The 12,564-nt window shown below is 49.6% G+C and overlaps 2 non-coding genes across 2 annotated transcripts; one reads left to right on the top strand and one right to left on the bottom strand.

Annotated features, from left to right (window-relative positions):
- Positions 1–2,830: 2,830 nt before the first annotated feature.
- TRNAV-CAC (transfer RNA valine (anticodon CAC)) lies at positions 2,831–2,903 on the top strand. Its single transcript has one exon. It is a non-coding gene; the product is annotated as a tRNA-Val (tRNA).
- A 9,083-nt stretch (positions 2,904–11,986) lies between these two features.
- TRNAV-AAC (transfer RNA valine (anticodon AAC)) lies at positions 11,987–12,059 on the bottom strand. Its single transcript has one exon. It is a non-coding gene; the product is annotated as a tRNA-Val (tRNA).
- Positions 12,060–12,564: the final 505 nt, after the last annotated feature.

Below are 12,564 nucleotides of genomic sequence, written 5' to 3'. Positions count from 1 at the left end.
CTTCTGGCTACCTCCCTTCTCAGGGATGTAGACGCTTCCAGTTTGTGTTGCATTGAAACCAACATTTCACTGCTCCCCTTCCTCAGTAGAGGCTGCCCCTTTTCTTTCTATTTAATGACTTCAAGCCTTATTCCAGCTTACTTTCTATATAAGCTGCGTTACTAACTGTCCAGGTGACTCGGTGAAAGCTTTTCACTGAAAAGGCAAGCATTTCCAGTCACACCAGTCAATGTTTCCTTGCAACCTACCTAAAATGTACATAATTCTTTGTCCTTGGGATATAGGAGAAAAGAATACGAGGATATGTTGAGTGAAGAACAAAACGGAAACAATCTAATATTTTGTTTCACTCAGTTGAGATGGCAAACGTTTTTGTTTATGAATAATCAGAAAGTAAAATACAGTTAGGAAGGAAACCACCTTCCATCAAAACGGTGATTAACTTAAGCCTGCCTCCCCACACGTACATGTTTGTAAGGCAAAAATGTAGAAAAAATGATCAACTATCAAAACCCCAAAATGTCGCAGCCACTCTGGCCGATGTTGCCCTTGCCTACAAGGAAATGCTCAAAGGCCGACGCCTCCCCGTTTTCTCCAAATTGCGAGCGAGCACCACGCCACCCGCAGAGTCCTGCCAGTGGCGCTCGTGGCGGCGGCGGAGCCCCGGCCTCGGCCGAGGCGGCCTCACCACTCACCTGGAGCGGTGCGACCGCGAGGCGGCGGCGCTCGGAGCCGGAGCCCGACAGTGGACGAGGCTGCCGGGAGGGGGCGCCAGGGGAGAGGCGCCCAGCGGCAGAAGCCGGGCGCCGGCACCTCCACATTCCGACCTCGTCAGGGTCCCCGAGTTGCAGGGACTGGACGGGATGGACCGAAAACCCCTAGGAGTTTCTGCCCTCCGATCTTTTCCCTGCAGCCTCCTGCCCCTGAGGTCTTGGGTCTTGGACGCTCCGTTCTCGCATATCCTCGGGCCGAACCCCTCCCTGACGCTGGTGTTTCCCAAGTCCAGCCTGTCAGGCATTCGTGCTTTCCTCTCCGTCGAGGGTGGACCTCTGACTACACAATTCCCTCCTTGTCGCGATCTCGGAATTCCAGCCAAGGGCTCTGATGGAGGCGGGGGAGAACAATTCACCGCACGACCCTCGGCTGGCTCGGACACGTCCTCTCGGGGTCGTGGGGCTGGGCCGCCGGCCAGGTTTTTCTCTGAATCTGTCCCTCTTCTGGGTCTGCTCTCTGCGGCCAGGAAGGACCGGTTCCCCGAGCGAGGTCAGGAGCCTGGCACCCTTCCCTTTCCGTGCGTCGAGATGAACCAGGGAGCGCTTTATGAGGTTTGCCCCAGCAGTGCAGGTCCCCCGCCCCGACAGTGCCCCTCCTGCTCCCGCTCCCTTTGTCCTGTGCACGTGGAACCCCAGAGGACATAGACGCGACAGGGAGGCGGCGAGTCCTCTCCCCCGAGTGGACAAGGCGGGCGGGACATCTCACGGAAGTTCCTGATCTAAAGCTGCCCCGAAGTCCGTCTCTTGGGGTGCTCGGCCTTCAGTAGCCGCTGAGGATGACCTCATACTCCAGTCACGTCCAGGTCTCCGGTTTGAGCCAACAGAACGGGCGGTGCGGCACGGCCTGGGGGCCCGAGGAGCCTCCGGCCGGCGCCTTCCCCGGCGTGGGCGCCCTGGAACCTCGCGGGCAAAGGAGACGCGCTGGCCGCTTGCCGGAAGAGAAGCGGCTGCTGGAGAGCACGGCTCGGTCCTCCCCAGACTTTTCCAGTTTTCCTTCTGAAGGAGACCAGCGGGGCAGGCGGAGAGCGGCGGCAGCGCGCCGAGGGGAGCGAAGGCACGGGCGTCCTTACGCAGAAGAACCTCTTCCCAGCTGCCTGGCCTTTGCTGTGAGGCGAACACGAGGTCCCAGGCCTTCCGTGGAAACGGCCGTCGTCTCCGTCGGTCCCAAGTGAAAATGAGCACTGCGTGACCCCTGGGACGGGAAAGTTCCCAAAGCCCAAAAAAGGCGTTTCGAGTGTTGTGAAGGGTAAAACGAAGCCGTCCCTCAAAAGCAGTCCCCAGACTGACGAGCGACACAGGAGCAGCGGTGAAATCGGCGCGGGCCGCTGCACCCGAGTCTAACCCGCGTCAGTCGCGGCCTCGTGGCGCCCAAGCGTGGCTTGACCTGGGTTGATGTCCCGTGCGTTAAGACAGCCGACGCCCTGGGACGCTGCCACCGTACCGACTAAAACCTGGGGTCGCCATTCCACCACCGGATTTGAGTCGCGTTGAAGGGAGTAAGCGACTGCGGAAGGAAGCCGAGGGGTCTCTGTGCCGGGAGGACAAAGCGCAGACGCTGGGGAGGGCGCGGGGAGGAAGGGTTGTGCGGTTCCCGGTGGGCCCGAGGCGGCCGTCATCTGCCGGGAGCCCAGCGCGCTGACGGCCGGCGCCGAGGCAAAGTTCCACCGAGGCGCCGCGCGCAGCTCCGAGGGGGCGCGTCCACGAGCCTGGCCCCGCCGCCCCGGACCCGCCCGCGGGATCCTGCAGCTTCTGGGGCTGCAAAGTCAGCGGGGAAGAAGAATGGCCCCCAGCTCTCCCTCTGGACCCGGAAACCCCGTGTGAGATGCGGGATGCCAAAGCCAAGAGTGGGGCCTCCAAGGGACCCTAAGAGAGGACCCATCCAGAGCTGCAAGCTCCTTGCCTGAGGAATCAGGGGTGCTTCCCGGGACTTTGTTATTTATTTATTTATTTATTTTGAGTTTGGAAATGCAGTTGACCTTTGTAGATTAGAAAGTGTTGATCATTGAAGATAGATGTCAGGTTTTCTGAGGCATATCCCAGAGCCTCCTTGCCGCCTGGTTTCCGTAGTGTAGTGGTTATCACGTTCGCCTCACACGCGAAAGGTCCCCGGTTCGAAACCGGGCGGAAACAGGGGAGTGGCGATTTTTGGTTTGTTGGACCCCTAAGTCACCAGGATGAGGGCATTTTAATGTGGGGCCTGAGAGAGGTAATTAATTAGACTTAGAAGAGGAATAAGACGGTGGTTTGCAAGCCAGGAAGAGTGCCCTGCCAAGGAACCGAATCAGCTGGCACTTTGCTAGTGGCAGCCTGCATTAAAATAGCTCACTAAGGGATTCAATGACAGGACTCTGCAAAGTTCATCATCTCCTTAGTTTCTTAGGTCAAGTAGTTCGTTGTCCTTAAATGTGAGTGCTGGCAAGAGATACTAGAATGATGAGCAAGTGGGAAGCAAGAGGCAGATAAGGTGCTAATGACTTAACTGATGAAAACAGGGATACTACACGGATTCAGGCTGCAGTTGTGTCCAGATTTCAGATGTGGACGGTTCACACAGGGTCCAGTGTGGAAGTGGATGGCATGGAATAGACTGGCTGAAGGGAAGCCAATTTTTCATCTGCTTTTATTAGTGGAAGTAAGAGATGATAGGTGGAAAGTAGTTCAAAAAGTGGCAGTAAGCTTGTATTCAATAAACTTATGCCCTTTTTACATTAAACTGGAAGCAATTTACATTGTGAGAATGAGAAAGTGTATCCAAAGAGTACAGCAAGATTTGGCTTGGGAGTAAGTAAATGTACTCATCAAGGGTACACATAGATTGTAGTGACCAATTCAAGCCCTCAGGTGATACCCTGCTCTTCAGGAGGTGCTGTTCTTGGGTCTGATCATAGAGTTTTGCCGTGCAGAGTGATGTCGAGATGCTGACAGGGAACTGTCTGCTGTGTTGAGCATTAGCATTTGACCTGATGCAGAGATTTAGCAGAGACTCTAAGATGCATGCAACATTGACCTGAGAATTGGAAGTTGAGAGTAGGAAGTGCAGGTTTGTGAGAATAAATATAGATGTTGTTGGCATATAGAGGTGGTATTTGAAGGTGTATTGGCCAGACCTGGTGTGTGTCTTGGGTGATGGACAGAGGACAAATAAAACCAAGGCTATGCAACCTCAAAGTGAAGGTTGATTCCCTTGCTGAGCCCTAAGTTCTGACCCAGCGTGGACCTTGCATGGCCTCTCAGTGAGAGAAGCACGATCCCCTGTCACGGCTCCTGTCCTCCAAAGCCGTCAGGACTCCCAGACCTGACTTGGGGAACAACAACTCTCCAGGTTCTTCTCCTCATCTTCCTTTCCCCAGGGAGAACTGGGTACAGAACTCTCAACTATTTGAACTTCATCAAAAGACCAATATGTTAACATTTCAACCATCAACATTTCTTTAAAATAGCCACGTCCTTACATAGCTGATAAATTAAAGCATACTAATTGAGGAAATTGGATATTCCGAAATAAATCAATATTGACCTCAAGAGTTGTTGATCTTTTTATACCACACATCCCTTTAAATACTTTAAACATCTTATAAAGTAGACACCATGCTATTATCATCAGATTGGTTATTACTTTTACAAAAAAAAAAAAAAAACCTACAAAGTACAGTTCCAGGAACCAAAGTTTACTTCTTCATTTCTCTATGTTGATTCTGTCCTTTGGTTTCCTTTCTTTTGCATCTACTGCTGCTTATTTCTCCCCTGCTCTGAACTTTACTTACCTAACCCTCCAAGTTAGGTCACCTTCTAAGAACCACTAAGGCAACACTTGGAAGTTGGCCATTGGAGACAGCAGTAGAAACAAGCAACCTGAATGAATTTCTGATGTTTCACTATGGAGATCTGTCATACAATTGGAAAGAACCTTTTTTGAGTTGCTTCAGGTAAAGTTAGACATTTTGATATTTATAGTTTTGTGAAAGTCTTCTATTAAAAAACTTCTGTATGGGTGCTTTTATTAGCTTTTACTTAACACTATAATAAACCACTTTTGCAACAATGGCTGTCTTTGGGGATACTCTCAGTATTTCCTACTTTGCACTAGTAATTATAGGTGTGTTGGTGGCTCAGTGGTAGCATTCTCAACTCTTATGTGGGAGACCCGGGTTCAATTCCTGTCCAATGTGGTCCAGCTTTTCGCATTTTTAGATTTTTAAACTTCTCTGCAAAATTACACTGCATAGGTCAGTGCTAGGACCGTTGCCTAGGCGACCCAGAACTGATGACACGTACCACCTGAAGCAGAAACACAATCTGAGAAGAATCTCAAAGTTACTGTGCTCAGTAAGAGCGTAGGAGAGTTTTTGCAGTTTAGAATGTTGGTTCTTGGAGCCACTGCCACTACCACCTAGGCTCCTGGATGGTCCCTGAAAACTTCAAGAACACCCAGGTCCTCGATCACGAAGTGGACCTTGGGCTGAGCGCTGAGCCACCTCCCTGTGGAAGGAGAGGAGCCGTGGAGCCAGCGGGCACACCCGCCTGGGCCTGGGGCACAGACACCGTGAACCAGATTTGTTGGCCTCTGCCACCACCTCCGCTTCTGCGGGTTTGAGCGCTGTTCTGAGAATGGGTCTGCATCCCCCGCAGTGTGTGCGTCAACAGGTGTTGGCCTGAAAATTACATCTTTAATAAAAGAAAATGAAGTGTTTATCTTTAAACAACAGTCAAATGTTGAGAAAGAAAATGCATCACATCACCCCACCCCTTGCCTGCATCTGCTCTGTACCATCCGCTCTGTGCCTCAGCTATATATACACTACCTTTTACAATAAAGTGAGACCCTGCTTCGACTGGGCTCCCCACTGCACCTGATTGCCCCCCCCACCCCGGTTTGAGGAAGGCTGAGTGGTGGGTGGCGCACTTCTCCTCCTCAACCAAGGCAAGCTGCAGGCAGCCTGCCTAATTCTCCAGCAGAGGCGTGGAAGAGTCACTGCACTGACAAAAGGTAAGCGTCCTAAAATTTCCTTTCTCTTCCCTGAAAGAACCTCTATCCCCTGTAGCCTGAGAGCTGAGACTGGGGGAAACCACACATCCTGAGAAGAGGGGCTGAGTAAGAAAGCAAACTGAATTGCCAACTGGTGAGGCCAAGGCAACTTAGGCTGGCTGACAAGGTCACAGCAGAAGGTGTCTCAGCAAGGCGTGAGAATGACAGCTGTGGTCCTCTTGGTGGTTTTAGATTTGATGGGAACTACACTCTGCATAAGAAAGCCAGAGCTTCCTGGTGGTCCTGCTAAGGATTGCTGTATTTCTAACTTAAGGGAAGAGAACTTGGTCTCATAATCCCCAAAATGTACATTGTTTTGTAGGATTTTAATCGAGTTAAATGTTAGTGTAGGAGAAGGGGTTGATGCTTTATGCAAGGTTGAGCTGTTTGTTGAAAAGAATTAAAAGGCAACAGGCTCCCTGGTGTATACTTCCCACTAAAACAAAGATAAATGTTATTAAAGCTTTAATTCAATATGTGCTACAAATACAACAATGGTTAGGATGTCTAAACTGTGGAATAGATCTAAGTGAACCTTTAGATAAGTGCAATAAAGAAAATAAAGAGTTACAGAGAGAACTACAAAAGAGGGGATACATTTAAAAAGGGCCTGCTTTGAACTTGGGGCTTTTAGTAAAGATTAGATTAGGAAGGTACTATTCTAGCTTGTGTAGCCAATTTCTGTATAGCTCGACAGCACTCCAGGCCTGGGCTTGTGTGGGCAGCCCATTGTCTCACACCTGTCTGTGATTGTAACCCATGCACTAAATATGCCCTTGAAAAATAAAGGAATTGCAACTAGATGTAGACATAGAATCTAGAGGCACCATAAAATACGTCAGTGGTTCTAAGAAAATGGAAAACGGATTTATTATTGTAAGAAGAAAGAATCATATGTGATTTATACTTTTTTTTTTTTTTTGACAGGCAGAGTGGACAGTGAGAGAGAGAGACAGAGAGAAAGGTCTTCCTTTGCCGTTGGTTCACCCTCCACTGGCCGCCGCGGCTGGCGCGCTGTGGCCGGTGCACAGCGCTGATCCGATGGCAGGAGCCAGGAACCAGGTGCTTTTCCTGGTCTCCCATGGGGTGCAGGCCCAAGCACCTGGGCCATCCTCTGCTGCACTCCGGGCCACAGCAGAGGGCTGTCCTGGAAGAGGGGCAACCGGGACAGAATCCGGCACCCCGACTGGGACTAGAACCCGGTGTGCCGGTGCCGCAAGGTGGAGGATTAGCCTAGTGAGCCGCGGCGCCGGCCTATATGTGATTTATACTATGAAAATAAAGTCTAGTACGTGAGTGCTAGAGCCATGCCTTCAGCCTTGCTGTGAATGTGTCTCTCATTTCTTCCTGTGCCGACGCCTCTCACACCTTCAGGAAATGCTGGACTGGCTGGAGCTGGACTCTGGCACCCAACTTGCACAGTGTCCACTGTTAAGTGAGGGAGTCGATTGAGAAGGGCTGGAATCATGGGAAGTGAAAGCAGCACATGTGAGAAAAGCCAGATGAAGACACAGGCATCAAAGCTCTAAATTTTGCTGTGTTCTCCTTGCCAGTAAAGGAGCCTTTCAACACACATTGGAGGAGATTCACTCAACTCTGCCTGGGGAGCCTTCAGTGCTATCCTCTGAGGCAATGGCCTCAGAATAGAATATGGAGTCCTCATGGACTCACCCACACTTGTCTTCTAAACCCCTGAGGAGGTGCAGTATATTCCAAAAGAGCTACGTGACTCTTCCAATTTACAAAGACAGAAACACATGAGATATATGTGGAAATTAACATTAAGGGTATAGAATAATAGTGAAGGAAACATAACATTGGATGGATGGACTTCCAGAATGCCTTACTCACAGTGTGGTGACGATGGCGTGGCTTCTGGTCAAGGAACTCACTCTGTAGCAAATGAGTTGCAGCTGTGGGCCTACACTCATGGAACTCATTGATTTCACCACATTCTCTCACATCCTGAAGCCTCTGGTCTGATTAGAACAGTGAAATGACCTTTAGAAACCTCAGCTACTGTGTCAGGCGGCTGTTCAATAGGCAGTGCTATTTCTCCCATAGCCAGGATTCACAGGTCCAGGGACCAAGGAGTGGAAATGGAAGTGGCACCACTCATTATTACCGCTAGTAATACATTAGCAAAATTTGGCTTTCTCTACCTTTGCCTTCACGTTCTTCTGGTCTGGAAGTCTTAGTTCAAAAGGGAGGAATGTACCCATCAACAGACAATGGTTCTATCGAACATTAAGACTGCCACTCAGCCACTTTGGGCGTCTCATGCCTCTGAATCCACAAGCAAAAAAGGAAGCTACCGTGCTGGCTAGGGTGGTGGACCCTGATTGCCAAGGGCAAGTTGAACTGCTTCTCCATCCATGGAGGCAGGCAAGGAAGAGTTATGTCTAAGCACAGGAGATCCCTTGGACATCTCTTAGAGCAACCGTGTCCTGAGATAAGTCAGTGGAAAATCAAACCAACTCAATTCAGGATTGTTAATGATCCAGATACTTTAGGAATGAAGGTTCATGTACCCCCCCCCGCCCCCACCCACACACACACCAGGTGAATAACAAAGACCAGCTGAGGTGCTTGCAGAGAGCAAAGGAACATGGAACTGAGTGAAAGAAGGCAGTTACAAATACCAGACTTGTATGAGACCAGTTGCAGAGACAAGCATGTAATAGTTACAAGTATTTCTTCCTCTCTCTCTCTCTCTCTCTCTTTCTCTTTTTTTCTCTCCCTCTTAGTCTCTCTTACTCATCTTATTCTTACCACATAAGATGTATTAATTTAACACAGCATTGAAGTTACAGGATACTAAAGGGAAGAATGGACAGATCAATTCAGAACAGCTTCATCGTTTGTGGGTAGTAATAGTTTTCTAATGTTAGGCACAAGTGAAAAGGGGCCATGGTCTTTATGTGGAGCATGCTTAGAGAGATGTTTCTGAATGGCAAGTTGACTAAGATTGTACTATTTGGTGGGCGAGACACCCAGGTTAGGAGGTTGTTGTCTTCTTTTAAGTAACATATTTATAACAATGACCACAAACGCCCTAATCCTTTTTAAAACAAAGCTTAGCTTGCCCCTGGGTGGGCTCAAACCACCAACCTTTCAGTTAACAGGCGAACACGCTAACCGATTGCGCCACAGAGACACGGGAAGTATCATGTTTCCGGTTTCAGAATACACTAGGCATTCACTGAAAGCCTAGGTTTGGCCTCCTCGCTGCAAGATAACTGCAAACTCCAAGCTTCGGGAGTGTTTGGGACCCTGTCGCGTCTGTCCCGTTAGAAACCCTGACACCAGAAGGGCTGCCGAGTGGCCTTGGCACCGCCTTACCCCTCGCCTGCTTCGGAAACAGCGCGCCGGGGACGCCAGAGTCCGCGACCGAGTCCGCGGGAGCCGTGCTGGGGCCCACGGGGTCAGAGCGCGCCCGTGGGCTCCGTGCCGGCGCTTCCCGCTCCGCGCTCCACCCGGCTGCCCTCGGCGGAGTCCGTGAGGTCGGTGCGACTGGTGCGGGTGAGTGACCGCGCCAAAAGCAGACGCTGGAAAAGGAGCCAAAGAAAGCAGAGGCGTCGCTGAGACAAGGAGACCTCCCAGGAGGCCTGTGGGGAAGCACCGGCCAGATCCCAGGCGTGGGAATCATGACTGTGTGGAAAAAGCGGGAGGAAGAAGCGGAGACGCGCATGGGAGAGAAACGCTCAAGGATCTCTACCCGTCCAAGAAGGAGGCAGCGAAGAGAGTAGTTTGCTTTGTTTTTGAAGTCACAAAATGATAGGCGGCACAATGGTTGCCAGCAAGCTTCTCCAGCCTGGAGGTCTGCAATTCGAGCCCGGGACACCGCGACGTCTTCCAGCCCGCAGCTGGCAACATGAATGCTGTCGCTCGGCTTGGACTCCGGCAGCCACCGGAGCGGAGGCCCGAACTGATCCGAAGAGGAGTAAACCTCATTGTGCACAAACCCGGAGCCGGCCACGTCAAAGAAGGAAACTTGGACGTGCTCTTTGTCACAACTGGACGGGAAATACCCCCAACGGTGAGCTGCTGCCTCGCAGGGACCCCGCGGCAGGAGCTTCCACCAATGAAATAATGTGGTCCTAGCCATTCTCCCGGGACAGCTATTTCAAGTGCCAGTCGGACTTTTCCTTTCTTTCTTTTTTCTTTTTCTTTTTTCTTGTCTTTTCACAGGAAACCAGATTGAGCATTGAATGAATTTACAATAAAAAGCCAAATCAAAAGCCGTGGTCCAGGCTGGCTTGTCTCCACTCCCTGTATCCTAGTTTTTATGGGAACAATAAATTATTGCACTGCAGTACACATTATAAATTGCTGCACTACGGTACAGCACTTTTTAGAAAGAGGTAATTACTGCGGTATGTTTAATTTTGATAAATGCAGTCAGCACCCAGTTCAAGTTACAGAAGATTACTATGATTCAAGAAAGGTGTGTGGAGCCCCTTTCCAAGTCATTCCTTCCCTCTCTCTCCCTTAATCACTAACCTGAGTATTATCACCAGAGCTCACAATTGCCTATTTTTAAATTCATGTCAACGATTGTACAAGGGTACTTAAAAAGATTGTGGGAAATGACAGTCAAAGGTAAGTCTTTGCTGTAATTTTTTTTTTTTTTTTGGAAATCCATGCAGATGAGCAGTCTTGAGAAAGTTCACACAAAAATAATTATATCATGAAAAATGCATGGATTGCAAAAATGTTTCACCAAAACAAATGTTTTAATTCCTTTTTTTATGAATTTTTTTGAAGTACCCTTGTGTACTTGTTTGTATCTGGCTTCCCCCCACCCCCGGGGAAATTATGCCCATTATGTTCATGAGATATAGCCAAGTTATGTGTCTCATTTCTAAATTTTGGTCCCAAAGTTTCCTGAGCTTTTGATGGAAGAAAAAAATAGGAAAGTCACTGAACTCCATATGGAATATTGGTCCTCCATGGCTGAAATAAATATCTTCCTAGGGATTTGTTTCTTAAACTCCAAAATGTTGTTCTGAATTAATTCAAAAATCACTTTTTAATTAAGGTTTCTGCCAGTACCATATGTCCAAAGCAATCTAGATCAGTTTTCTATTTGCATAGCTATTTGCATAGCTTGCCTGTACTATAATTTAACTATCTAGCCCATAATTGTTGGTGAAGTAACACCATGATAGTAGGGACTCCATTTTGGAGCACTTGAGACTCCATTCTGGGAAGGTGCCCCCTCACACACACCATGAGACTCTGGTCTGAAACTATGATCTAAAACAGTTGAACAAGAGCAGTGCACTACATCACACTTGGCAGAGCACAGAAACCCCCTAGCATGATCGCTCAAGCTTGGAGATGGATAGGCTGCACCTGGGTTAATGATAAAAATGTAATTTGTCTATGTCCTACATGTGATTAAACCAATACCTACATTAATGTCAAGATTATAGTGGAATTGTTAAGATTGTAACTGGTATTGTCAAGATTATAATTGAAACTAGTTTCGCATAGGTTTTAGGTCAGCATGACCCCAGTGGCTGTGTATGCCCCAGATCCTAGCAACCATGAATTCCCCTCCCGGTTTTGTGTTTTTTACCTTTATAAGCCCTGTTGCTTTGGTCTTCAGGGTTGAGAGTTCTTTAGGGCATGAGCCCACTCTCCACCGTGACAATAAAGGACCATCAAATTTATCAATGTGCCGGCGCCTCAGCTCACTAGGCTAATCCTCTGCCTTTCGGCGCCGGCACACCGGGCTCTATTCCTGGTCGGCGCACCGGATTCTGTCCCGGTTGCCTCTCTTCCAGGCCAGCTCTCTGCTGTGGCCAGGGAGTGCATTGGAGGATGGCCCAAGTTCTTGGGCCCTGCACCCCATAAGTACCTGGCTCCTGCCATCGGTTCAGCGGAGGGTGAACCAACCGCAAAGGAAGACCTTTCTCTCTGTCTCTCTCTCTCTCACTGTCCACTCTGCCTGTCAAAAAAAAAAAAAATTTTTTTTTATCAATGTGTGGAGCTCCTTTGTTTACACTCGCTGAAGTACAACATAGGCATGTAACCCCCCTCCAACCTTAAAAATTAATGAGCAATAGTGACATGGTTGTATCAATACAGGTATCTTTATGGGATCGGAGCAATTATTTCTCTGGGGGTAAGCATTTAAATTTGAGTCCCACTGTTTTTTTTTTTAGGAAAAGACTAACTCTGTTTCCGCCCGGTCTCGAACCGGGGACCTTTCGCGTGTTAGGCGAACGTGATAACCACTACACTACGGAAACCGCTGGCGAATGGTGTGTTAAAATGCACCCTGGAAAATCATTGCAGCGTCATATTTGCAATATAGGAAACTGAACTACATTTCTAGATTAGACAACATGAGCTCCAAGAAAATACCAACTACCCCCAAAAATAAGGAGCCTGCGACGTCCAAAGAATCAGGGACTCCACCTGAGAGGCCTCGCGCCGGATCTGGCTGTGGGATCGGGCGTCTCCCGCAGCATTACCGGGTGCAGAACCGCCCGCCGGGGGCGTTCTTCGCTGACTGTCCAGCCCCAGAAGCTGAAGGAGCTGCGGGTCAGGTGCGGCCGAGCCACGGGAGCGTCCCGCACGGCCTTCGTGGTCTTCTTGGCTCCGGCCGGGCCGTCGGTGCTCCTGGCTCTACGCAGGTGGCTGGCGCTGGGGTCCAGCGGAAGCTGCAGGGGCCCTCTTCCCGCCCTCCAGACCCGGCGGGGCCTCACCTGCGCGCTGTCCCTCGCGGGCCTTTCGCCCCAACTTCTGCTTGTC

The sequence above is a fragment of the Oryctolagus cuniculus genome, chromosome 7 (genome assembly GCF_051225735.1).
Source record: "Oryctolagus cuniculus isolate XC-2025 breed Fujian yellow rabbit chromosome 7, ASM5122573v1, whole genome shotgun sequence".
Lineage (NCBI taxonomy): Eukaryota > Metazoa > Chordata > Mammalia > Lagomorpha > Leporidae > Oryctolagus > Oryctolagus cuniculus.
The sequence above is the reverse complement of the archived record's forward strand: the minus strand, read 5'-3'. Positions and strand labels throughout refer to the sequence as shown.